At 34.3% G+C, this 24,559-nt stretch overlaps 2 long non-coding RNA genes across 3 annotated transcripts; one reads left to right on the top strand and one right to left on the bottom strand.

Annotated features, from left to right (window-relative positions):
• The first annotated feature begins 4,271 nt into the window (after positions 1-4,271).
• On the top strand, positions 4,272-23,916 carry LOC140059505 (uncharacterized). Of its 2 annotated transcripts, none has more exons than XR_011847209.1 (4): positions 4,272-4,327; positions 19,945-20,060; positions 21,776-21,847; positions 23,859-23,916. It is a non-coding gene; the product is annotated as an uncharacterized lncRNA (long non-coding RNA). The 2 variants fall into 2 exon arrangements; XR_011847208.1 differs by having other exon boundaries at positions 4,317-4,327; positions 19,925-20,060.
• Positions 17,715-18,599, bottom strand: LOC140059504 (uncharacterized). Its single transcript, XR_011847207.1, has 3 exons — positions 18,421-18,599; positions 17,941-18,060; positions 17,715-17,782 (listed from the first exon to the last, which is right to left on the bottom strand). It is a non-coding gene; the product is annotated as an uncharacterized lncRNA (long non-coding RNA).
• Positions 23,917-24,559: the final 643 nt, after the last annotated feature.

The raw sequence follows: 24,559 nt of genomic DNA, 5'->3' as shown, positions 1-24,559 counted from the left end.
TAGAAGCCATTTTTGTGTCAAAGAATTCGCACGCTGAGGGCGCGCGCGTCTCTTTTGTATAGCGTTTTCCTGTAGTTCCATGCATTATTTTTAGATTTTGTTGTCAATGAAATAACGCTTAGATTCCGTTTTTATTTTAGTAAATAAAGTTATTAATGGTATTAATTTGGTAACATATATATATTGTGTCTATAATAACAAAAGAATAAATGCTAGGGCCTACATGCAAGTCAGGATATATCAAAGCATGAACCAATACAAAAAACACACAAATTCACCCCTCTTTTTATACAGTATATGGCTCTCTGTGTGTTTTTGACACAAACTTTCAGAGACTCGTTCATCATTTCATTTGTAATAATTTGCCTTTATTATTTTAATATTGTTCATACCTATTCAATATATTAACAAATATATCCACGACACTTTATTATTTTATTTAGTCATCAAAGCATGCATTATGAATTGAAAATATTACATAATTGTTATTATGGGACGTAGTTATGGGATGTTTTGTTCCAAAAGCAATCAATCGAACGTTATAATGTACTAGCGTACGCGCGCGCAACATTCTTTGGCGCAAGTGGTTCTTTACGCTGTGCACGTCGATATTCCACCGTAAAATGTGCAATTACATTTTTTTTAATATAAGAAAAAGTTTAAAGTAATTTCTTGCTCCTATACTTTACATGCATTAACGGAGACAAGTTTGACACAAATTGATCTGCATATCACGTGACTTAAATCCAATGTCATAACTCTTTATATATAATGGCTCTGATCACAGTTTATATGGGAGGCCCTCTATTGTCGACAAGAAATCACAAACTTTCTTTAAAAATAAATAATAAATGTTGTTGGCGGCGCATAACGGCAATATTGAATAAACTTTTAAAACGTTTTTATTTCATTTATTTAAAACATATTTATACAGAATAACATAATTCTGAAAATAAAATGTAAACAATCGGGTTTACCTATGGTCCTTCCCTGCAATTGTTGACGCTTTGATATTAAAAACATTAAACCAGGTCAGCGAGACGCGCTAAACTACAGTTAATAATAGGCATACAATGACATTTACATTGAAATATCAAAATAGGAAAAATAGGATAAGATAATTAAGATATAATTAAATTAAATAAGATATTTATCGATACAAATTAACCGATAAAGTTCCTGAAAAATCAGATATTTCGGATAAATGCGATACTTTTTTACATAAAAGACACATTGTTGCGTTGTGATTGGACACTTGTGTCCGGTAATGACTGTTCATGCGCACTTTATTTTTGCATTAATCATCTGTTTGGTTGACTGATCATTTGTGTTACGCTGCGGGGGAAACACAGCCTTAAATCTCGGTTCCCACTAGGACGCAGCGCAAGGACGTAGACGCAAGGCAAGCGAGTTGACCAATCACACTCGACTGTTGGAATAATCCATCGCTTGAGATTGGTCAAATCACGTTGCGTTGCGTTACGTCCTTGCGTTGATCTCACTTTGTATTTTTTCTTTTTCTGTCTCAAAATGTCATTTTTTTGTAATTGTAATGCGTCTGTCTATGTTTTATGTTTCATGCATGCTTAGACTACAAAGACAAGCCTCTTTGGCTTCTTGAACATAAACAATGTAAACTGTCTGTTGATGAAGTTGGAACCAAGCTTTACGCTATATTTTAAACTTCGTTCTCACTAGACACACAACGTAAGGGATTTGACCAATCACAAGCGATGGATTATTCGAACTTTCGCTTGTCATTGGTCACTGCTCGCTTGCGTTGCGTCTACGTTCTTACGATGCGTCCAAGTGAGAACTGAGCTTAGCGCAACGTAAGGGATTTGACCAATCACAAGCGATGGATTATTCGAACTGTCGCTTGTCATTGGTCAACTCGCTTGCGTTGCGTCTACGTTCTTACGTTGCGTTCAATTGAGAAACAATGAGGTTGTTATCATGATTTATTTATCAACAATTTATCTAACAGTTACGTTAGCAAAGGAGTTAATTTTTAGCATTGAAATAATTTGATTCATCAACTCCACTAATATGAATAACAACTATGTGTGCGTTTGACATGAACATAATGAAACAAACATTTACTACTTTTGGTTAAACATAAATATTTTATCTGAAGCACATAAGAAGATTTAATAATTATTACTTCTTTGAAACATAAATATTACGATGAAATACGTTTATGTATATATACATTATGCATACAACTAATGGCAAAATGAAGACTTTAACAGATGGACTCGTATCAATCTTCTCTCAACTGTTTGTAAACAACACGATCATCGAAGAACAACGCAACCAGATCTTAGTATAATCGTATAAAGGTTAAAATTATTGTAGAACAACATAATGCATGCAACATCAGTAACAAACTCATAATTTATTTAGTATAGGCCTGGTGATACAATTTATCTAATCAATGTTGTAAATTGTCTAACAGCAATATCATAATTTAATGAAGACCACCAAAAACAAGTGTTATAAGTTGGAAAGAATCACGGAGGTAAGTTTCATTCGCGGATACGAGTGAGTGAACTTACGGAATTGCGGAAATCGTCAACGAATCAGTACTGAAATACGTAACAAAATGTTTATCTTTAGCGTTATCATGTTGTTGGTTGTTGTACCGTTTTCAAGCTGTTCTAGTCGTGAGTATGCTTTCAAGTACTTCAACTTGTTTTACCTTTTAAATCAAAAAAATATAAATAAGAATTGATTGAAAGTCGTAATTCTCCACAATTTTACACAATCGTTTCTATATTGAGCAATTACCAACCGTGATTCTCTTTCTACAAAAAACTGGTCAATAATGTAGAACATAGAAACAACAATTGCCCGACTGATTTTTTTTTTAAACTTATAATGTGGATTGAAAAATTTAATTCTCCGCAATTTTACACAATCATTTCTATCTTGAGCAACCGTCATTTCTTTTCTACAGAAAACTGGTTAATTCTGTAGAACATAATTATAAACAACAATTGCCCGACTAATTGTCTTTTTAAATCAATAACATTTGAGAATCCATTGGAAATTATAATTGGCTACAATTTTACACAAATGGTTTATCTCTCTTGATCAATCGTGATTCTGTTTCTACATAACATACTAAAAATTATCTGACTATGAGTTTAAACAATAACATGAAGTCAGTCAGACGATTGTTGTTTATTTAATTTTACATAAGTAAAGAAGGCTATGTTATTGGTAAATTGTATTGACCTGGTACACCAAGCTTTGGCGCATGTGCAGATTTAGGTTTTGGCGAAAGAGTAGGTGCTAACTTTCCTTGTACAGTTAAAACTGAATACCTGGTAGTAAACTTACTCGATTTATTTACCAAAGTATACACATAAATCAAATATTTTTCATCAATAGGTAATAATTGATAAAATTCACACTTTTATAAATAGGATAACTGGGCCGTGGCAATTACTGATTAATTACTATTTGTACATATGTAATCTAATGTAATTTTATGTATTATGTGTACCCTATTTTATACTGTATAGCACGGCCTGATTAAATGACAATAATTGTTGTTAAAACTATATTATAAAAACACATGGATGGGTAAAATTAACTAGTAATATGGGAGTATGTTTCTATACGTGTATGATCCAAAACAATTTCCGCGGTAATAATGTGCAGCGCATTGAGAGCTTGATTATATATGCACTATTATAAGAATGAACTATTATCATTATCATTAGTGTTATTATTATCATTATTATTATTATTATCATTATCATTATCATTATTAGGCCTATCATATTAATACCATCAATAAGAATTAGATATACAAGATTAGCCGGATATATTACCTTTAAGGTTATTTTGAAAATATCAAATATTGTGATTACCTATATTATTATTCACGCTATTTTTCTATCAATACAATAGTAACAATAGGCCTATATACATTTATCCGTGTATTAATGTTATTATCTTATTTCTCTTTTTGCAGAATGTAACATGGATATTCATCTTGAATCTGAGAACTCATCATATGTATTTTGGTCTCCTAATTATCCGAAGAACTACGACAACCATTTAAAGTGCGAATGGATGGTTACAACCTCTCCGAAGTTGGTTATTCGTATTGAGTTCAACGACTTTCAACTGGAGGACAAATGGGATTTTTTGAATATAGCATTTGCAGGAAATGAAAATAAAGTTAGATTTACAGGTTCAACATTTGATTCTCTAGTTTCCAACAACAACACAATGTGGATTGCTTTATCTACTGATAATATTGTAACAAAGAGAGGATTTAATGCAACAGTTACAGCAGTAATTGTTCCACCGGGTAAGTGAGTTATTTTTAAATTTAATTGGTGCAAGAAATTATTCACATTTTAGGCTATAACCTGAAAATATAAGTAAAATGAGAATTGAAGATATTTTATCCCTTGAAAAAATAATTTATTTTGGAATTTGTTGTTGAATATGCCATTTTAATGTTACATAAGAGTTATTTATATTGACCAATTGAATTTTCTTGAAAAAGGAAATAGTCAAATTAGCTGCACTGTCAATTCAATGAGGTTTTGTTGAAATTAATCTGTTTATTTTGTCTTTTTATAAGTAGAAACATTATTATTTCGGTCTTTTCCATGAAATTGATTAACTTTATTAAACTAAAAATGACCTATTATAAGTCTGATAAATGAAGAATAATACAAAAAATATTTTTTTTTTTAATGAAATATTTAAAGATGTATTGTCCCCCTGAAAAAAATTTTTTTTTTCAATATTTTTGTTGAATAGGCCATTTTAATTGCACCGAAAAGTTATTCACTTTGACCTCAATTTGGATTGAAAAAAATATTTTTTTAAACGGGAAAATCGCAATTTAATGCAAAAATTAACCAACCGGAAGCTATTTGTCTGGAAGACAAATGTGTTCCGGTTTAATTTAACCCTTGACCTGAGTTAGCTCATTAATATTCATATTGTATGGATACATCGTGTCAAAGATAGTGTAGTAGGAAGATGTTACACTTCCTATTCGTTCAATGCAAATAAAAGCGAGAAAACATGGAGCTAAATTTAAAGGGCGCCTCGCACGTCGAGTGGGGATACGGAAAGTTATTGTATAGGAAATAGGCTATTATAACAGATTTGATTTGATTTGATTTATTTCGGCATCAGTACATAAAATATCACAGACATACATTTAAAATTGGCAAATATAAAAATACCAGAAAAAAACAAGGATGCCAAGGATAACTCATAAAAGTCCTCTACGGACTTGTTTCCAATGAGGTCCTTTGAAAGAACAGATAAAAAGACAAACAAAGCAACATATAAAAAATTACAAAAAACAGCAAAAAGGACAATCGAAAAAAAAAGAAGCGCTAATTAAATAGTTTCTAGAGCTAGTGAACGTTCCTGAAGATACTTTTTAACTTTACTTTTAAAACAAGAAACAGTTTGTGATTCCTTAATGTTAATTGGTAAATTATTCCATTCTTTAATAGCATTGTAAAAAAAGGTCACATGTGCCATTGGCTTGATAGTTGGGATTCTAAAATTAAAATTGCATCCCATAGTATTGTAATTATGACTGTCTGAAATTCTAATAAAACGATTGCATAAATAAGGTGGACAACAATGATTATATATTTTAAAAACATGACAGACTCTAAGAAATTCGACACGGTCTTGTACTTTTAACATACCAACGTCGTTTAGCTGAGATTGACCAACATGAGATCGGGGACCTAACTTTTTTATAAAACGAACCATTTTGTTTTGAGTCGTTTGTAATTTTGATTTTAAATTTTTATTCGCATGGAAGCGACTCTATAGTTCACTATGTCGGTCGGTCTGTCTGTCTGTCTGTCTGTCTGTCTGTCGGTCCGGTATCACTATGCGTTTTATCGCTTTCTGACCTTATCTTGATATCAGTTTAATCTAGCTAGGTCAATTTTTCACAGTATATTCCTTATGGCCAGGAATCAATGTGGTTATGTTTTCACGGTGCGCAATAAAAAATGACGCGGTCTACGCACGATTTAACGAAATCACGTTTGTAATCATATCTTCACAACCATGAATCACAATTAAATAAAATTTGGTACTCATAAATTTCAGGGCATAAATCATCATATGGCAATACAATTACGTGCGTAGCGCATGTAACGCATGCGTACGCGCGCTTAACATTTTCAAAATTTGTTATCGATGAAATAAGAGTACATTTCAGGCAATTTTTAGCGTTTACAAAATTGCCATGAGTGCGCATATTTTTGCGCGCGCACTGCGCGTTAAATGTTATTGCGCACTCTTTTTGGCCGATTTCTGTTTTCTTGACTTACTTTTCAACTCGAAATTACGTTATACGAGCACGTCGAAAGTGACAGGCTACGCACGTGTAAATTTAAAAAAAATAAATGTTTTTAAACATTTCAACATTTTTAAACATGTTCAGTAATTTCGGTCAGTATAGTTCACTATGTCGGTCGGTCGGTCTCTCTGTCTGTCTGTCTGTCTGTCGGTCTGTCGGTCTGTCTGTCGGTCTGTTGGTCTGTCTGTCGGTCCGGTATCACTATGCATTGTAGCACGCGACTTAATGGCTGTTAGCCTTGTTATTTACCGTAGAAGACCATGAGCAAACCGAATAATCGAAAATCGGTTGGATTAAAGCAAAACTAAGAATTTTGCGACAATGTGAATTAAGAAATGATGATTGTCGGTACAGAAATTTCAGTCTGCCGTTTGCTTTGTTTATAACAGAGCGGGCAATGACGTCACCTGATACATTTTGGTCAATCTCAATACCTAGATATTTGATAGATTTTGATCCATTTATAGTCGTTCCAAAGCAATCAATATAGAATTCGTTTACTTTGCTTAATCTACGTTTAGAACCAAACAGGATGCATTCGGTCTTACGAATGAAGCGAACGTTGATTGTCGATCAGCCAATTATTGCATGATACGAGATTGTTTTGGAGTTTAGATTGGATTGCGATTGGATCTTTATGGGATTAAAAAATTGCACAATCGTCAGCGTATAAAACAACTTTACAATCACTTTCGATACTAGATGGTAGGTCATTCACGTAAATAAGAAACAAGAGAGGACCCAAAAGGCTACCCTGGTGGACACCACATCCAATCTCAATAGAGTCCGATTTGGTACCTTTAATATCGACAATCTGATTTTGCCCAGACAGGTACGCTTGAAACCAACCGATAGACCGGCATCCTAGATACTTAAGTTTTTTACACAAAATATCATGATTGACCGAGTCAAAGGCCTTTTGGACATCGAGTAAAACCATACCCGTAAATAAACCATTTGACATTTGAACTCTAAGGTGATCTCTAAGATGGATAAGACATGTGTCGGTAGAAAATGATCTACGAAAACCGGATTGATGATCGTAGCTAAGTTGATTCCTTTCAAGGTAATCGGAAACTTGTATATATACCACCTTCTCCAGAATTTTCGAAACTGAGGAGAGAATGCTTATAGGTCTGTAATTGTTAGCCTCAGTTCTGGAATTCTTTTTATGAAGGGGCGTGACTTTTGCGAGTTTAAAATCCGAGGGAATACGTTCGTATTTAATGGAGAGGTTAATTATATGTGTTATTGGTATTTTAATATTAGGAGCTCCGTCTCTAAGAAATTTTGCAGGAATCTGATCAAGGCCTACACTTTTAGATGGGTTGAGATTTTTCAATTCCTCTTCGATAAGGCTCTCGTCAATTTCTTCGAGAGAAAAACCAGAAACATGTTTGATTTTGCTATTATAGTAATTTTTAAAGGCATTCGAACCCACACTAAAAAGGTTACTGGGAGAAGGCAATTTCTTCATTAAATCGGAAGCAATATTTGCGAAGTATTTATTGAAATAATTTGAAACTTCGCTTTCATTATGGCAAAGATTCTGTAGCGGACCTACCACATAGCTTTTAAACAATTCAACATTTACTTTTAATTTGATTATTTATACATCCTCTATATATCTCTTTATTTAACGTCACATTGACAGGTTACCTTCCTGTTACCTTCACTTTTCTAGCTAATGGATTTTAAGAATGTTAATGACTCTAACAGAAAACCACATTAATTCTCTTAATCCTAATTGGTCAGATGAGATGGGCCAAGCCCAATATTACCATGCACTGACCACATTATTAACACACTCTTTTCTCAACCAGCATCTTAGCTACACCGTTTACTGCATTGTCTTATCAAATATTGTATATTGTATATTGTATCTATTTATTGAGAATCCTCACTTGATTCACTTGGAATAAATTGCATAGTTTACTGTATACATTTAGTAGTTGTTTTGTTTTACCGTTGCGCCGACAATTACTAAAATTCCCATTAACATCTAACAAAATAGTGCTACCCTTTTGTGGCTTATTTTTATATCCCAAATCTTTAAGGCATTTCCAGAGTTTATTGGGATTATTTTTGTTAACTTCTACCTTATTTAAAAAACATGCAGATTTTGCTTTCTTTATGTCCTTTTGTATGCGATTACGCAACTTACGAAATGCATCGTAAAGGTCTGGCCTATTTGGGTTATTCTTGAACTTATTTAATAGTGAGTCTCTTTCTTTTATGGCACTTAATATTTCCGGTGTCATCCACTCTTCAGATTTTTGTTTTAGGCGCACCTGTTTGAGAGGAGCCATTCTGTTTATAAGAGACAAAAATATTTTTTTTAAAGAGCACCAGGCAAAGTCCACATCTGATGAATCGAGAACAGGTGACCAATCAGATTGTGTTAATTGCTCATTAAAAATATTAACATCGTAGTTCTTAAGTGAACAAATTTTGATAGTTTTATGTTGGTTAAATTTATATTTTAAAGATTTACGAGTACAAAACGTTAGGCTGTGGTCACTAATGCCTACATGGATGACACCCGATTGCAAATTTTTTTGCGAATGGTTACATATGATAATATCTAAAACTGTTGATGTAAACTTAGTAATTCGAGTTGGTTCCTTTATCAGATGGGTAAAGCTAAAAGTTTCAAGAGAGTTGTTTCTAACATTTTGTATATTGATGCAGATTCATTTTTCAAATTAATATTGAAGTCACCAAGGACAATAACTTCGACATCTGGTCGAATAGCAGCCAATATATTTTCAAACGAGTCAATAAATAGCTTATATGATTGACCTGGTGAACGATAAATTGATCCAACAACAATAGGACGCGTCCTCGGAAGCAAAATTTCCATCCAAATTGATTCAATACTTTCAGAATCCAGGTCCCGGCGTTCGCGTATAGATAGTCTTTCCTTAACAAAAAAACAAACACCTCCTCCAGACCGATTTCGATCTCGACGGAAAACGTTGTATCCTTCAATATTGAGCTCCGCATCAGGAACAGTATTATCCAACATAGTTTCACAAACATTGAAGTCTTCCTCCATATTGAGATGGATTTCGGGTCCCGGGTTGTTTGGAGAAATATCACCACATTTAAGCAAGATAGCAAAGAGTAAGCCTTTCCCTCTAAGATCAAGAGTCCGGTGTATGTGGGACGTATTCTTCCTTGTTTGATAATTTCCGGAACTGTAAATATAGGCAGGCGATACAAAAATTACACTTGTTGCAGCGACCGCAAAGTTAGCGTTGGAATGTTTGCACCAGGTAAAAATGGCTGATATGTCGTATCTCTCTTCGGCGGTTGCGTTAAAAAATTGGTCAATGTCGTGATGTATGTGCTTGATGGTGAATGCTTTATTAGATTCAAACCCAGTAATAAACAGACTCACACACATGTAGCATTAACCATATCGAAGTGCCTTTATTCAGCCCCAAAGGTCAACCCCCAATAGGTGGCAGCAAATAATATATTGGTTGAGTCATAACTGTAGGTGGCAGCAGATAGTATATCATGTCAATACTGTGAAATCTCCTTTCTTTAAATATTGTGTCTAAATTGTAATTTAAAAAAAAATAGGTAGTAAAGTATCATGAATTGGTTATTGCATACGTGTATCACTGTTCGTTGTATGCTAGTTTATTTAATTTTGTAAAACGCTCATATAGAGTTATTAGATTGATATGTATAGCTGCAGTCAAGTTCAAGTTGTGATTTATTAATATTATTATTATACTGTATTACAAGTCCAGACGCTTTGGTGGATTCACTGTTCGGCCAGATCTAGTTACATATTGGTTTTCTTGTCCGATCGTAGGTGTAGGCATGAGCTTAGGTGATTCAATTAGTGGTGGTGTATTTGTTGGCTTGGCGTCTTTTAGTGTGTCAGGTTCACTGATAATGTCCTGTGAATCATCGCTTAGTGTTTTTTGGAAGGTTTCGCCAGTTGTCCGTATGTGTCGACGGTTTCTACGATACTGGGCTCTTGTTGATGTGGTCAGAAGGTATGATCTGGGTTCTGAACTTGGTTTGTCTATGATCGCTGGTTTCCATTTCTTGGTTTTATAGTCTTGGACCCTTACGCTTTGTCCGTTCTGAAGTTCCTTGAGTGGTTTAGCATGTTGATTATAGTGAGTATACCATTTTGTTGAACGAGTAAATTTTGTGTGATCATACTTATTGGTGCTTATTACCGGTAAGTTTGCCTGTATCTTGCGTCCAAACATGATCTCTGCTGGTGAGGGCATTCCTGCTTGAAGGGATGTGGTGCGTAGACATAGGAGTGCTAAGGCAGGGTCATCTCCAGCTTCATACGACTTCTCTAGCGCTTTCTTTGTGATACCCACAAATCTCTCTGCTTTGCCGTTACATTGTGGATATCTCGGACTGCTTGTAGTGTGTTTAAAATTGTAAGTGTTCGTGAACATTCGAAATTCATCAGAGTCGTACTGTTTGCCATTATCGCTTATGAATGTGTTTGGAATTCCGAATTCAGAGAATATGATTTTAAGTTTGCTTACGATTGCTTGTGAGGTGATACTTGTTAACTTCCGTATTATTACATACGAACTGTAGTAGTCCACTACCAGCAAGTAGTTGTGTCCGTTCCAGTGAAATAGATCAGATCCGATTATATCCCATGGTTTGCTGGCTTCAATGGGGATCAGTGGCTCTTGTTGCTGGGCTACTTGATTATGTTGACAAACACTACATTGTTTGACCATGTTGTCAATATCGGAATTAATACCGCACCAGAATACTGATTCTCGGGCTCTAAATTGACATTTCTCTATACCTTGATGTCCTGTATGTATTTTGTCAAGAATCTCTCTCTGCATTTCCTTTGGAATTATAACACGGTTTCTTTTCAGAGCTACTCCATTGTGACTGACTAGTTCTTATCGAAAGTTCCAAAAAGGCATTGCTTCCTTTGGGCACGTGCTATGGTTTTCTGGCCATCCTTCAGCAATTATATGTGTAAGGATGTTAAGTGTTTTGTTGTTTTGAGTTGAATATCTTATCTTTTCCAGTCTGGATGCTGTAGTGCATGTAATGTCGTGAATGGTAATGTCGATATCCTTTATCTCTTTGCCCTTGACTGGCAACCGTGACAGTCCATCGGCAACGGGTATTTCTCGTCCCGGAATGTATTTGACGGTAAAGTCGTACTTCTGTATTCGAAGTAGCATTCGCATGAGTCTGGGTGGTGCATTCCTCAGATGTTTTTTTGTAATAGCCTCGAGAGGCTTGTGATCGGTCTCAATGGTAATATGTCTTCCGTATATATAATGATGAAACCGTTCAAGTCCAAAAACGACACCCAGCATTTCTCGTTCAATGTTACAGAAATTTCTCTCAGTGTCTGTGAGGCTTTTGCTTGCGTAAGCAACCGGTTGTCCATTTTGCATTAGAGTCGCTCCGAGGCCTCGCATACTGGCATCCGTTTGTACAGTAACTTCTTTTTTTGTGATTAAAGTATGCCAGCGTTGGCGTTGCGCTGATTGCCTCTTTCAGTTTTTTAAAAGCGGCTTGGTGTTCTGGGCCCCATGAGAAAATCACGTCTTTCTTTGTTAAGTCTCGAAGACAACTTGTGATGGTTGCCAAATTTGGAGTGAAACGTCCAAGATAATTGGCCATGCCCAATAGTAATTGTAGTTCTGTTACGTTTGTTGGAGGTGTCATGTTTATAATTGATGTAACTTTACTTGGATCTGGTTCAAGACCCTTGTGTGTGAGAATATTTCCAAAGAATTTAATTCTTTGGGACTTCACCATGCATTTGTTTGGGTTGAGTTTTAACCCAACTTCCTTTGTACGGTCCATGACACGTTTTAAATTAGCGTCATGTGTTGATTCGTCTTTGCCGAACACGACAATGTCGTCTGCGATGGCAATTACACCTGGTAGGCCTTCGAATGTCTGGTATACCTTCTTCTGAAATACATCTTGTGCTGAAACTAGTCCAAAAGGTAGTCTTTTGAAACAGTATCGTCCATATGGTGTATTGAAAGTTGTTAATAGTTTAGATGCGTTATCAAGTTTTACGTTCCAATATCCGGAGCGAGCATCAAGAATTGTAAACAGTGTGGATCCCTGTAGGCTTGGCAGCACACCATCCAGTGTCTGTGTATAATGATGAGGCCGTTTAACATGTTTATTTAAGTCTTTTGGATCCAGACAGATACGCAATTCACCTGTAGGTTTTGTAACATACACAATGCTGTTGACCCAGTCGGTTGGCTGTTCAACTTTCTCAATTATTTCAAGATCAATCATTCGTTGTAATTCCTTTTTTAGGGCTGTCTTTAATGTTTCAGGTACTGTTCGTGGAGGGTGAATGACAGGTTCTGCATTTTCACGCAAGTCTATGTGATATTCACCTGGGAAAAGACCAACTCCCTGGAAACATGACTTGTATTGTGACAGTAGGTCTTCTTTGGCGTCGCCGTTTTGTCCAAATCTTATGGATGAAGTGATTTCAGATATATCACTTTTCTTGTGACACTTTATGCATGTATCTATGCAGTTTAGTGTAATTAGCTTTAAGTCGAGGCACGTGTTGAGACTAAGCATTGTCTTGCCGTCATCCTCCGTAATGTAAAAGTAAAGTTTTTTCGTTGTATTACCGTGTGTACATTTGATCATCTTTGTGCCATATGCTATTATGCTGTTGTCACCATATGCAATTAGCTTTGCATTAGATCTATGTAAATTCATAGGCTTGTTCATCTCATCTGTCTGTGATGGAAATAGCTGTCTGAATATTCGCATCGGCATAACATTGACTTCCGCACCACTGTCGAGTTTACATCGAACAGTTCTATTGGTGTCGCCAGTCATTTGAATATTGGCGTAAGCTTGAGTGTCTGTCTTCACTGCATTCACATTGTTTTCAAGAGAATCAAGTACAAAACTGTTACCTGTGTCATCTTCGTCGTGATGTGGTGTTGTTTCTCCCAGTTGATTGACTCTTTTCTTATTATACTGTTTCTTGAAAGTAGAGTCCTTTTTCTTTTTGAAGCAAACCTTGCTTCTGTGGGCTGCTTTCTTACAGTAAAAGCAGTGTTCATTCGCAGCAGGGCATGTGTCATTTCTTTCATGCTGTTCACCACAGTTCAAGCAATGGTGTGTGTTGTATTTGGGTTTTTGTCTGGGTTGTCTCTTGTATTTCACAGCTTGTATCGCCTTGGTACCTTCAATGTCATCCATTTGTCTTTTTGTGCCTTCATATGCACGTACAATTTTCAATGCACCGTCTAGTGTCATGTCCTTGTCTTGTGCTATCAATTTGCGCCGTATAGTATCATTATATAGGCCTGCAATTAATGTGTCTAGTAACTGTTCCTGTTTGTCTGTAAATTCACATTCATCAGCAATCAGTTTTGCCTTTGTAATGAAAGCATCTACTGTTTCTTGTTCTTCTTGTTTGAGTGCCCTTAATCTGAAACGAGCTACTCTGAAGTTTGACTTAGGTTTTACATAATTATCAAATCCAGTCCAGTGTGGGGCAAGCTGTTGCTTGTGTTCGTCTGATAAACCCCAGCCATCACGGATGTCTCGACCTGTGTCGCCAACCCATAACATTAGGTATTGTACTTTTATTACCTCATCTTTTTCTGATAGTGGTCCATTAAAAATAAATTCGCACGTCCGTTTGAACTTACGTAGAGCTTCGGGCAAATTTGTTGTCTTCCAGTCGATGGATGGAATAGGTATGCCTGTTAATTCAGCCATCCTGCGTTGTAGATTATTATAAGTCTATATTTTTCCGTTGTTTTCCGAAAATCACAATTAATGAATTCACCTGTGCGTTCTTTATAACCTCTATTCTGACACCATGTCGTGATGTATGTGCTTGATGGTGAATGCTTTATTAGATTCAAACCCAGTAATAAACAGACTCACACACATGTAGCATTAACCATATCGAAGTGCCTTTATTCAGCCCCAAAGGTCAACCCCCAATAGGTGGCAGCAAATAATTTATTGGTTGAGTCATAACTGTAGGTGGCAGCAGATAGTATATCATGTCAATACTGTGACAGTCAACAAGTTGAAAATGTTTCACATTGTTAATCAAAAGAACAAGCACTGATGCATGAATAATAAAGGAAGTCATACTAAAAGTCATATTGGAAGGTTACTTGTATGCCGTATCTGTCCAGCAAAAATATCGCGTCGCTCGAAAAATAGCTCGTGTTGAGCACGTCTGTATCCGTCCACGTTACAAAATACAATTGTAAGCGTATCCACAATTCAATCAAATGGAATTCCAAGAATTCAGCAACCCAATGGTATATAAAATACCGATACAGTTAATGTTAAAAGTGAAAATAGAAACATCAAAAAACGATTCATCCGATAAAATAACAGAAAAGTTATCCACCAAAAGGCTTCGTCGGAAAATGTTAATCTTTGGTTGTGTACATTTTTTCCTGGTTTCAGGTGTGAGAAGTCAATACGCTTACCTTGCTGATACCGTAGACTAATAAATCGTTGATTATCCACCAAATGGCTTCGTTGTGTAGTTGAAGTACTACGATGCGAAGAGTAAACCGCAATTAAAAGGCCATTAATCCACCAATTGGTTTCGTTGTTTTACTTAGGCTTAGGGAGTGCCCCTGAGCCACCAATGCGAAGTGGTTAAAAATTCTGTTTGCCCCGGTATAGCCTAGACTTCCAGAGTACTTTTGAGGCCTAGAGAGAGGTCCGAATAAACACAACCGCTCACGACGAAGTCAAACGTGAATAAAAAAAAACAGTAGAATAATATGATTGTAAAATTAAGATTTAATACGAATTAACATATAAAATGTAATGTTATCTTTATAGAAAGTGCAAATGAATCATATTTATATGTTTTGGAATACAAATTTGTGTTTCAATTACCTGGAATTGTTTAGGTACCTGGAATTTATCTACCCGTATTTTATTTCTTTTATTGTAATGTTTTTATTTGCAAATCAATTGAACTTTTTAAAATTACTTACATTTAATTGTTTATCATTGTACATAGATAGAAAATGTAATACCTAGCTTTAGAAACACTTCTTCATCAGCGTGAATAAATATATTAGGAGCCTAGTGGTAAATAGGCCTACAATGTGTATGCCTATATACTAATCCATTACGTATGGTTTATTTCTAAGGGTAATAAAAGAGAATAGGTAGTATGGCATGTAATCAATAAACAGTCAATCAATCAATATTATTATAATCAATAATATTAAACAAATAGTCGATCTGCATAAACTGAATACGGTACCAGTAGGCTTGAACATTATAGGAATTTAGGACTACGAGTATGTTTTTTTACTGAAAAAAAACCCCAATTATTGTTATCTATTAATTTTAATAATTTAATAATACTGTAATGAATTATTATATTATGCTTGTAACACTCCGAACTTTTGTGCATTCATCGTAATTGTATATGCCCTGATTAACGCCTAACATTATTGATAATATTAATTATAAGCGAATGAGTTCATTATTGGTAAGGTTATATCAAGGAAAAAATATCCGTTGGGAGGCCTACTTTACCCCCTTTCAATATACTACCCTTACAAAAAATGTTCTATCTATAGAAGTTTTAGAATTCTATGTTAATCTATAGAAACAGATAATTTCTATAGAAACGAATTTACAGATTCTACCCCTAGAGTTTATAGAAATTGCAGAAGAATTGCTATAATTTATTCATAAATCATATATTGTTTACAATACTGTATACTGTAAAATTTGCATTATGACTTCAGACTTAACTGGGGTTTACCAAGATAGGTAAGAGTTTTTATGGGTACGGGTTGGTTTGGGTACGGGTTGGTTTGGGTACGAGATGACCAGCATCCATTCATGAATGCGTCTACAGGCGCGCGTAAGCCTCCTCCTGATCCTAGCTCAGTGTTTACAGTCATGTCATGACAAAACTCACTCCAAATAAATGTATTAACAATTAAAAAGATCCAAAAACAGTATGAAAACATCATATTAATTTTTAACTTTGTATAATAAAGACAAAAAAGAAGTTTTTGTTTGTTTTTTGTGGCTTATTTTTACAATTTATTGCCGAAAACACCATTTTCATTGGGCTTTGCCATTGCGCTTCTCATGTTTCAGATTCGTCTATCCCTACTAGTCGTGAGAGGCGCCCTATCTCGAGCGGTTCTCTAATTTTTGACCGAAGTGTAACATCTTCCTACTACACTATCTTTGATCGTGTGGATGATGATGCTTTCCAAATCAACAGCCAACAACGATGGCAATGCATGCGTGCGAGAGAGTCGAGTAGTGATGCGAGACGAATCTCTAAGAAAACACGAAAACTATAGCTAGCAGAATGCTAAGTTAGAATTACAGTTGGTAACTTTGATGTTGAATCTTATTCATTTAGGTGAGTTTTTGTTTCGCTAACAGGAGAGGCCTAGCTAGGCCCGAATTTGCTGCTACTGTACTACTAGTCTACTACTACTACTACTAGCCTAGGCCTAGCACTGACAGTCTCGAGTAGCCTAACTGCCGACTACTTCTGTCTCTAGAAGTAGAGTGTAGTAGGCCTAGGCAATACACTGCTAGCTAGGGCTACAGTAGACCACCACCAGAAGGGATGTATTTTTGTTTTAATCATGATGAATTGGTTTAATTTTTAAAGATTTCAACTATCTATTCGGCAGTGAAAATTAAAAAAAAAAGAAAATCTAAATATTGTTTTGAATGTTTTACTGATGCAATATTTTAAAAATATTTTCTGTATCAAATGCAATAGGTTCAAATTAACATTCCGCAAATAAACATTTTATGCAGATATTTTGACACAAATTTCTTTTTTTTTTAGGTTGATTGATTGAACAATAAGAGCAAGTAGTGAGAAACATAAAATGTATCGTACAGTGGCAACATTCACAATTTATTGAAACGTTTCTTACTATTAAAATGACACTTTGTAATGAATGTGAGCGATCTCAGAAGACTATAGCTGTCGTAATTACTGCCACAATCAACACATTGATAATTAGTAGACAAATTGACACAGGAATTCAATAAGATATACTGTATATATATATTTTATTAACTCCTTTTGCACTGTAATATTAACAGTAAAATTATGAAGTGTAAGTAAATTTGAAGAATTTATCCTGTGTACTGTTGTAGTAGTTTTTTTTTTATTTATTGAATGTTATGTTTACAAAATAATATACTGTACATATAATACAAAAAAAATTATACAATATTTTACAAGCTGGACAAGAACATATTGGCCTAATGCAGCAGGAGAGTCACAAATATTTTTCCTGCAATATCCAATCATACAGAGTCTATCATTGTTGTCTTTGGGTGACCTCTGTTCCAGTCTTCATCAGCTCAATGTCTTTAAAAAAAGTAAAAGCAAAGTATGAAAATCTGGAAAAAATAGATCATGCATATTTAGTGCAAAATTGGGCTAGTGAAATTGCTTACTGTGACATAGGCAAATAAGTATACTACCTTTCTATGGTAATTAAAACACATTACTTATAATGTTATAACTTATAAAAAGAGAAAATAAATATTTGACTTACTACAGTACAGAGAACATTTGTTTGTGTTGTAAAATGGCTAAGCTGGCTTTTCCCCTCTGTCTACTTGTACAGTGCTGCTGGAAGGTTCTCAATTTCAGGCTTGTATTGCAACCATTTTCCCTGAAAAATGTTTGTTTTATTTTTATTATAAAAATTAGTTAAACAAGCTTCAACTGTAAATATATATGGTACAGCAAGCTGGCTGTATTTTCGGAATGTAGCTAAGATTGATGGCATATAGCCTAGGCCAGTCTATGAAGAGTACAATGTATAGGGCCTTCTTCTGCAGGGACCCGATTGTCACAGTCTACTTGCTACTACTTACTAGCCTAGTAATATGCAGCAGCATGTATTAATTATTCTAGGCCTAGCCTAGCCCTGAACTGAAAAAATCCCAGGCTAAGTTAATTAATTTACCTTCCTGTTATTATTGCGTTATATATATTATTATATTTAAAATAACCGTCTAGGCCTACTTACCGACAAATTAACAGCTCAGCTTTACATATTTATACGATTAGGCCAGGGAAACCCACAGTCGATCTCTGGTGGTGTTGTTGTACATACAACGTGCATCGTCCATTGTTAGATCAGATCTCTGCTGTGTGGATGCTCATTAACATATCATGCATATGTATGAGTTAGCTCTACCGGCCTAATTTCTGAACCGATGAGTTCGAAAAAATGGTAAACTTACTTTGATTTTTTTATAAGCGAAATCAATATTTTTTTCGGATTTTTTTTCGGTGGAAGTGAATAACTTTATGTTAACTACAAAACGGTCTATTCAAAATTTGATTTTTTTCATCTTTATTTTTCATTTTTTGGGGGACAATACATCTTTAATTAATTAATCATAATCTAGGCAAACAAACGCTCCCTGTTCAACATAAAATCTTAAAGCACCCTCTGCAAAAACAATTGATCAATTGGAGCACCCTCTACAAAAACAATTGATAAATTGGAAGAAATTCACAAACTTACTGGTATGAGGTTTCCAAATAACTATAATGCAAAGTTACTTTATCCCGGTAATTGATATGGGTCGCCAATTTGTCTCCGATACTGAAACTTGTTATCAATTATACACTGATATTGGCCTATATGTCAAATATTCTTAGTTTTGTAGAATCTACAAGACTGATTACATTTTACATCAACAGGTTGACGCGCAGCGAGTCTGTAGCGAACACACAATTGGGAATCGACGACGGGGCAATGGACGCTTTTGACGCATAGTTCGTTGTTAATATACAAGTGAGGAATCCCCTTTTAGGAGGTGGATTTATTAACATACCAACTGGTTTTACGACGCTATTTTGTTTGTACTTTGCAAAGGAGTGTGTAACTTGACTGAAAAACTGCGAACTTTGATGTACCGGCGGTGGGAACTTTTACAATGAACATTAGAATAATAGAAAGAACAATATAAACAGGTCCATCCCAAATTACACTCATAGTGATGTTTTTCAGGCGGCCCTAGCCAGGGGAAATCTTTAAGGTTCGGGAGAACCCCTTGACGTTAGCATTGCACGCAAATGTGTTTACCGGCGGAAAAAAATAGGCTACGACCGTTCATGCCAATTGCGAGCGCGCCATTATAAAGAGTGTCATTTCCGACTAACTAGAGGTGCCATCTATCATGATTTTTATGTGCGAGAGTACCATTCATTTTCAGCCATCTAGGGTGTCATTTAACAAAATTCGCTTTGACACAGGCCCCACAAATACGCAATGTTGGGTCACGAAAATTCACAAAATAAGATCATGGGGTCACTGTCAAAAAAGGTTGCGGAACGTAGACTATACCAAAGATACACCTATACCTTTAAACAACTTCCAATACTACTCAAGAGCCAAGTACCATACCATTAATAGTTAAATCACAAACATTGTTAACACATTTCTATTGCTATATTTAGGGTTTTACTGTCCATTTGAATTAAACTAGTTACTAGCTAATTTCACAATTTTTTTTGTACAGAAAAATTATTCTTAACACAGATATGTCCAACTGGCTGCGAGTGTACATTTAGCTACTTAAGTTGTCGGAATTATATTATTACTGCCGAGGAGGAATCAGTAAGGAACTACAATAATCATCAACCAATAACATATTTGTAAGTATCATCCAAAAATCTGTTTAGTGCAAAGTGAAATCTGTAGGCCTACATAAATCGCTGAATTACGGTAAAAGACGAGTGTACTGGTACAAATTATAGAAATGAAAATGATACGATGGAAAAGTAGGATTATTTAATGTAGGCCTAATTAAGAATAATCCCCAAGAACATACAGATTTAACCAAGAATGTTTCCGTACGTAAGTTCCGTATTGATTGATATGTCAGCAATGTGCTTCCAAAAATGCCTCTCACTATCGACACTAACAATAAATAAAACAATACCATAGTGGGTGACTCGAACTAAAATACCTCAATTTAAAACCCAGCATAGTATATAGTTACACATAATGTAATGAATATTAGAATTAAAGGCATTAAGTTGTGCGAATCATATTAATGTTGAGACTTCCTGCGTTCATCAATTTGATAATCAGTAACGAACTGTATTTTGTACAATGTTTAATTAAAGATTAAGTGTAGTGAATTTATTTTAGTTGGTTCCGAGTTTTCTCAGGCGTATATAACTCCACGCGACGTACACAGCTGTCACTGAATGATAACTCATACAAAAAGTATATTTAACTCAACTAGAACTTTTATTCCTTGTAACTCGATTAATACATCTTTCTACCACTACCAGTCAAGCCTTAATATTTTCTTTATCATCTTTCCGTTTATCTACTTTGATCTTATTCTCTCTTCTTCTTTAATATCTATTACATTCTACTTTTATACTGGACATGCACATTTTAGGCTTCTGAGGAGGATAACATTTTCCCTCCAAAAATTATACGATTTTTATTGGCTAATAATATTAGGCGGACCTGGTCTAAAGCATCCTTATCTAAACACAGAGAATCACAACATAAATAATATGACATTAAGTAAAAAGAAATATTTGTTTGAAAACATATCTATATTATGTTGGTACTTGGTTTATTCATGATTTAAAAAAAAATCATGTTACCTTTTTTCAGTGTTAAGTCTTTGCTTACGTCATTGAATCAATTTGTGAGATGTTTTATTAATCTTTAGTTGAGCTAGCCAAACTTTTCAACGAGCACTGTTTGCTATACAGATAACATCGATTTTCTGTATAAATTGCTCGCTTTATTTGTTTTGTTATACTTCATTTATTGTATACCTTCAGATTAAATCAGCTGTGTTGGTTTGAGTCCAGATATGTACTATTTTTCTCTTTTATAGAGGCTACCTATACAAATCACTTACTGTACAAAGCTTAAACCATACAAAGTATTCTTAACTTTAGCTGACTCTCCTTGAAAATTGTTGGAGAAAACGTTTATCTTTTATTAACGCTGCTGCAAAATTTCTGATTATGGTATAGGAATTGATTATTGATCAATTGCCTTTAAGATTTATTAAAGGTTTGATATATCTCTCCATTTAAGAAACGTTTTTCCTGTAGTGTTTAGCGATCATATAAATTGACGAGCTGTTCCTAACGTACTCAATCGAAAACACTTTGCATTTTAAATTGAATAATATTATAACGTTTGTACTGTTATTGACCCTCTTTAATTTTCACTGACATGTAATACACACTAACAGTACAATACAGATACATTATTTTACGGTCACTATTTTGTCCGCTGACATACATACCAAACTGTAACTATTTTCCACAGAGAAGAAAACCTCATCTCGTGAACTGTTTTTTTACCAAGTATTCATGTTTTTATTTTGAAGGGATTTAAGCAGTAACGACATTACTACATTGCATGAAAATGCATTTGTCGGTTTGACGTCATTGGTTACACTGTAAGTGTTTATTTTCATTTTTTCCTTACTGGTAAAAATGTAAAAGCCTAATTATTGTAGGCTACCTTAAGATTACATCAGCTGTGCTGGTTTAAGTCTAAAAATGTACTATTTTTCTCTATTCTATAACAAATAAGTTACACACTCTTGCTACGTTTCTGCTTATAGTAAGGGATTGATTATTTATCAATTGCCTTTAAGATATATTAAAATATTATCTTTCCGTCTTAGATTAGTGATTATATAAACGAACAACCTATTCTTGACGTACTGCATGCAGTACGTACCATATTTTTCTGTCGAGGAAAACATTTTTTCCATGTACATTTTCTATATATGGAACGAATAAAGATTTTATTTAATTTGAGGTTGCTGTTTACAATTGTCAGTAAATCATGTTAATTGTGATTATACATTTAGGGTAGGTTTAACTGTTTCCAAATACCATGACGTTCAGGGTAACGTGCTGATGTCTTACAATATACTGTAATATTAGACACTAAATCATTAATACGTGGAAAGGTTAAAATATTTGTTAAAGCGTTATAATGGTGGTATGACTGCGAACAATAACAAATTCTTTGATTTATTTTTTATTATTAAAGCGGATACAACATAAAATATGTTTTTCCTTATTTAGTGTATTTTGCAAAAGAAATCAAACGATAAATTTAAGTTGTATTAACATAATTATTAACAAAAAGTGGTACTCATCTTCAATTTCATTTCATGTTATAAACTTGACATTTTCTCGTTTTATCTCACACCATCTAACATTAATTCCTAAACAAAATTTGCTTAATTTCATTGAGTCGATTCTGAATTGTAGAATATTTGCACTTGCTCATAGACCAGAGATTATACCTATAACAAATAAATTACAAAGCTAAATAATACAAATTATTAACATTCAGCCGACCAATCCCCCCTTCTATAGATTAAATAAATAAAACAATACTATGCTGGAAGAATCGAACTAAAGAATAAACAAACAAAAAACAGCACTACAGTTGCACAGTGGGCTAACCCTGGCCTTATGTAGGCCTAATGAATATCACAATTAAAGGCACTAGGATATGTGCGTATCATATTAATTTTGAGGCTTCCGATCCTATGTTCGTAAATTATAGCTTGGGATCATGTTGTATCATTTCGTGATCTGACCGCCCAATGCTTAGACATATCTTTGCTGTATAAGCATTTTTAACATATCCATAGCGCATATCAAGTATAGTGCCTTCTCTCGTAGCGACGTTTACATAATGATGAAGGTACAGGTTTGGAATTACGTTTGCAAGCTCTTCATAGGATCCTTTGTTAAAGTCACATAGTAACAGCTTTATTGAATCTGGTGATTTGCAGCTTAGTTGTCTATCTATCTCAACGACTTTAGCGCAAGCTACTTTGAAGTCTGCTTTCGGGTGTATATAGATAATGATGACTAGAACCTGTTAGAATTCCCTTTTCAAGTAAAAGGGACGACGAGCAACTGATAATAATTCCAGATTACAAGAACAATTTGTTGATCCATGATAAGAAACAGATTCATTTAGCCAAATTTCAGTGAGCGCCATAAGGAAACTGTCTTTGTATTCGAATACTGGCATTTGCAGCCAATTCACTAAACTTATTTTTGAGTGAGTGAGCATTACCAAAAATAACAGATGACATAGGAAGGTTTAATTTTTTTTCCTTCGAAGTTTGACACGTCTTCGACATTTGTCCACGCTTCCTGTGACGTGTTTGATAGTTTGAACTTGATACGTACTTGATCGATAAACTTTGTATATTAATTTTAATAATATTAATTTTTAACGTTTGTACCGTTATCGACCCTCTTTAATTTTCACTGACACGTAATACACACTAACAGTTACAATACAGATACATTATTTTACGGTCACTATTTTGTCCGCTGACATACACACCAAACTGTAAATATTTTCCCCAAAGAAGAAAACCTCAATTCGTGATCTGTTATTTACCAAGTATTCATGTTTTTATTTTGAAGGGATTTAAGAAGTAACAACATTAATACATTGCATGAAAATGCATTTGTTGGGTTGACATCATTGATTACACTGTAAGTGTTTATTCTCATTTTTTCCTTACTGGTAAAAATGTAAAAGCTTTACAATTGTAAGTATAATCATGTTAATTGTGATTATTATACATTTAAGTGTAGGTTTAGTCTAAATACCATGACGTCTAATGTATTACGTGGTTATACTGTATCTTACAATATAGGCCTATTGTAATATTAATACACTATATTATCATGAATACGTGGAAAGGTTTCTTTCTTTATCGTTTAGTTATACGTGTACTTTTAATTATTGTAGGCTACCCTAAGATTACATCAGCTGTGCTGGTTTGAGTCTAAAAATGTACTATTTTTTTCTATTCTATAACAAATAAATTACACACTTTTGCTACGTTTCTTCTTATAGTAAGGGATTGATTATTTATCAATTGCCTTTAAGATATATTAAAATGTTATCTTTCCGTCTTAGATTAGTGATTATATAAACGAACAACCTATTCTTGACGTACTACAGTACGTACCATATTTTTCTGTCGAGGAAAACATTTTTCCCATGTACATTTTCTATATATGGAAAGAATAAAGATTTTATTTAATTTGAGGTTGCTTTTTACAATTGTCAGTAAATCATGTTAATTGTGATTATACAATTAGGGCAGGTTTAACTG

Source organism: Antedon mediterranea, chromosome 9 (assembly GCF_964355755.1).
Source record: "Antedon mediterranea chromosome 9, ecAntMedi1.1, whole genome shotgun sequence".
Classification (NCBI taxonomy): domain Eukaryota; kingdom Metazoa; phylum Echinodermata; class Crinoidea; order Comatulida; family Antedonidae; genus Antedon; species Antedon mediterranea.
Note: the sequence above shows the minus strand (reverse complement) of the source record. Positions and strands in the feature narration are given on the sequence as shown.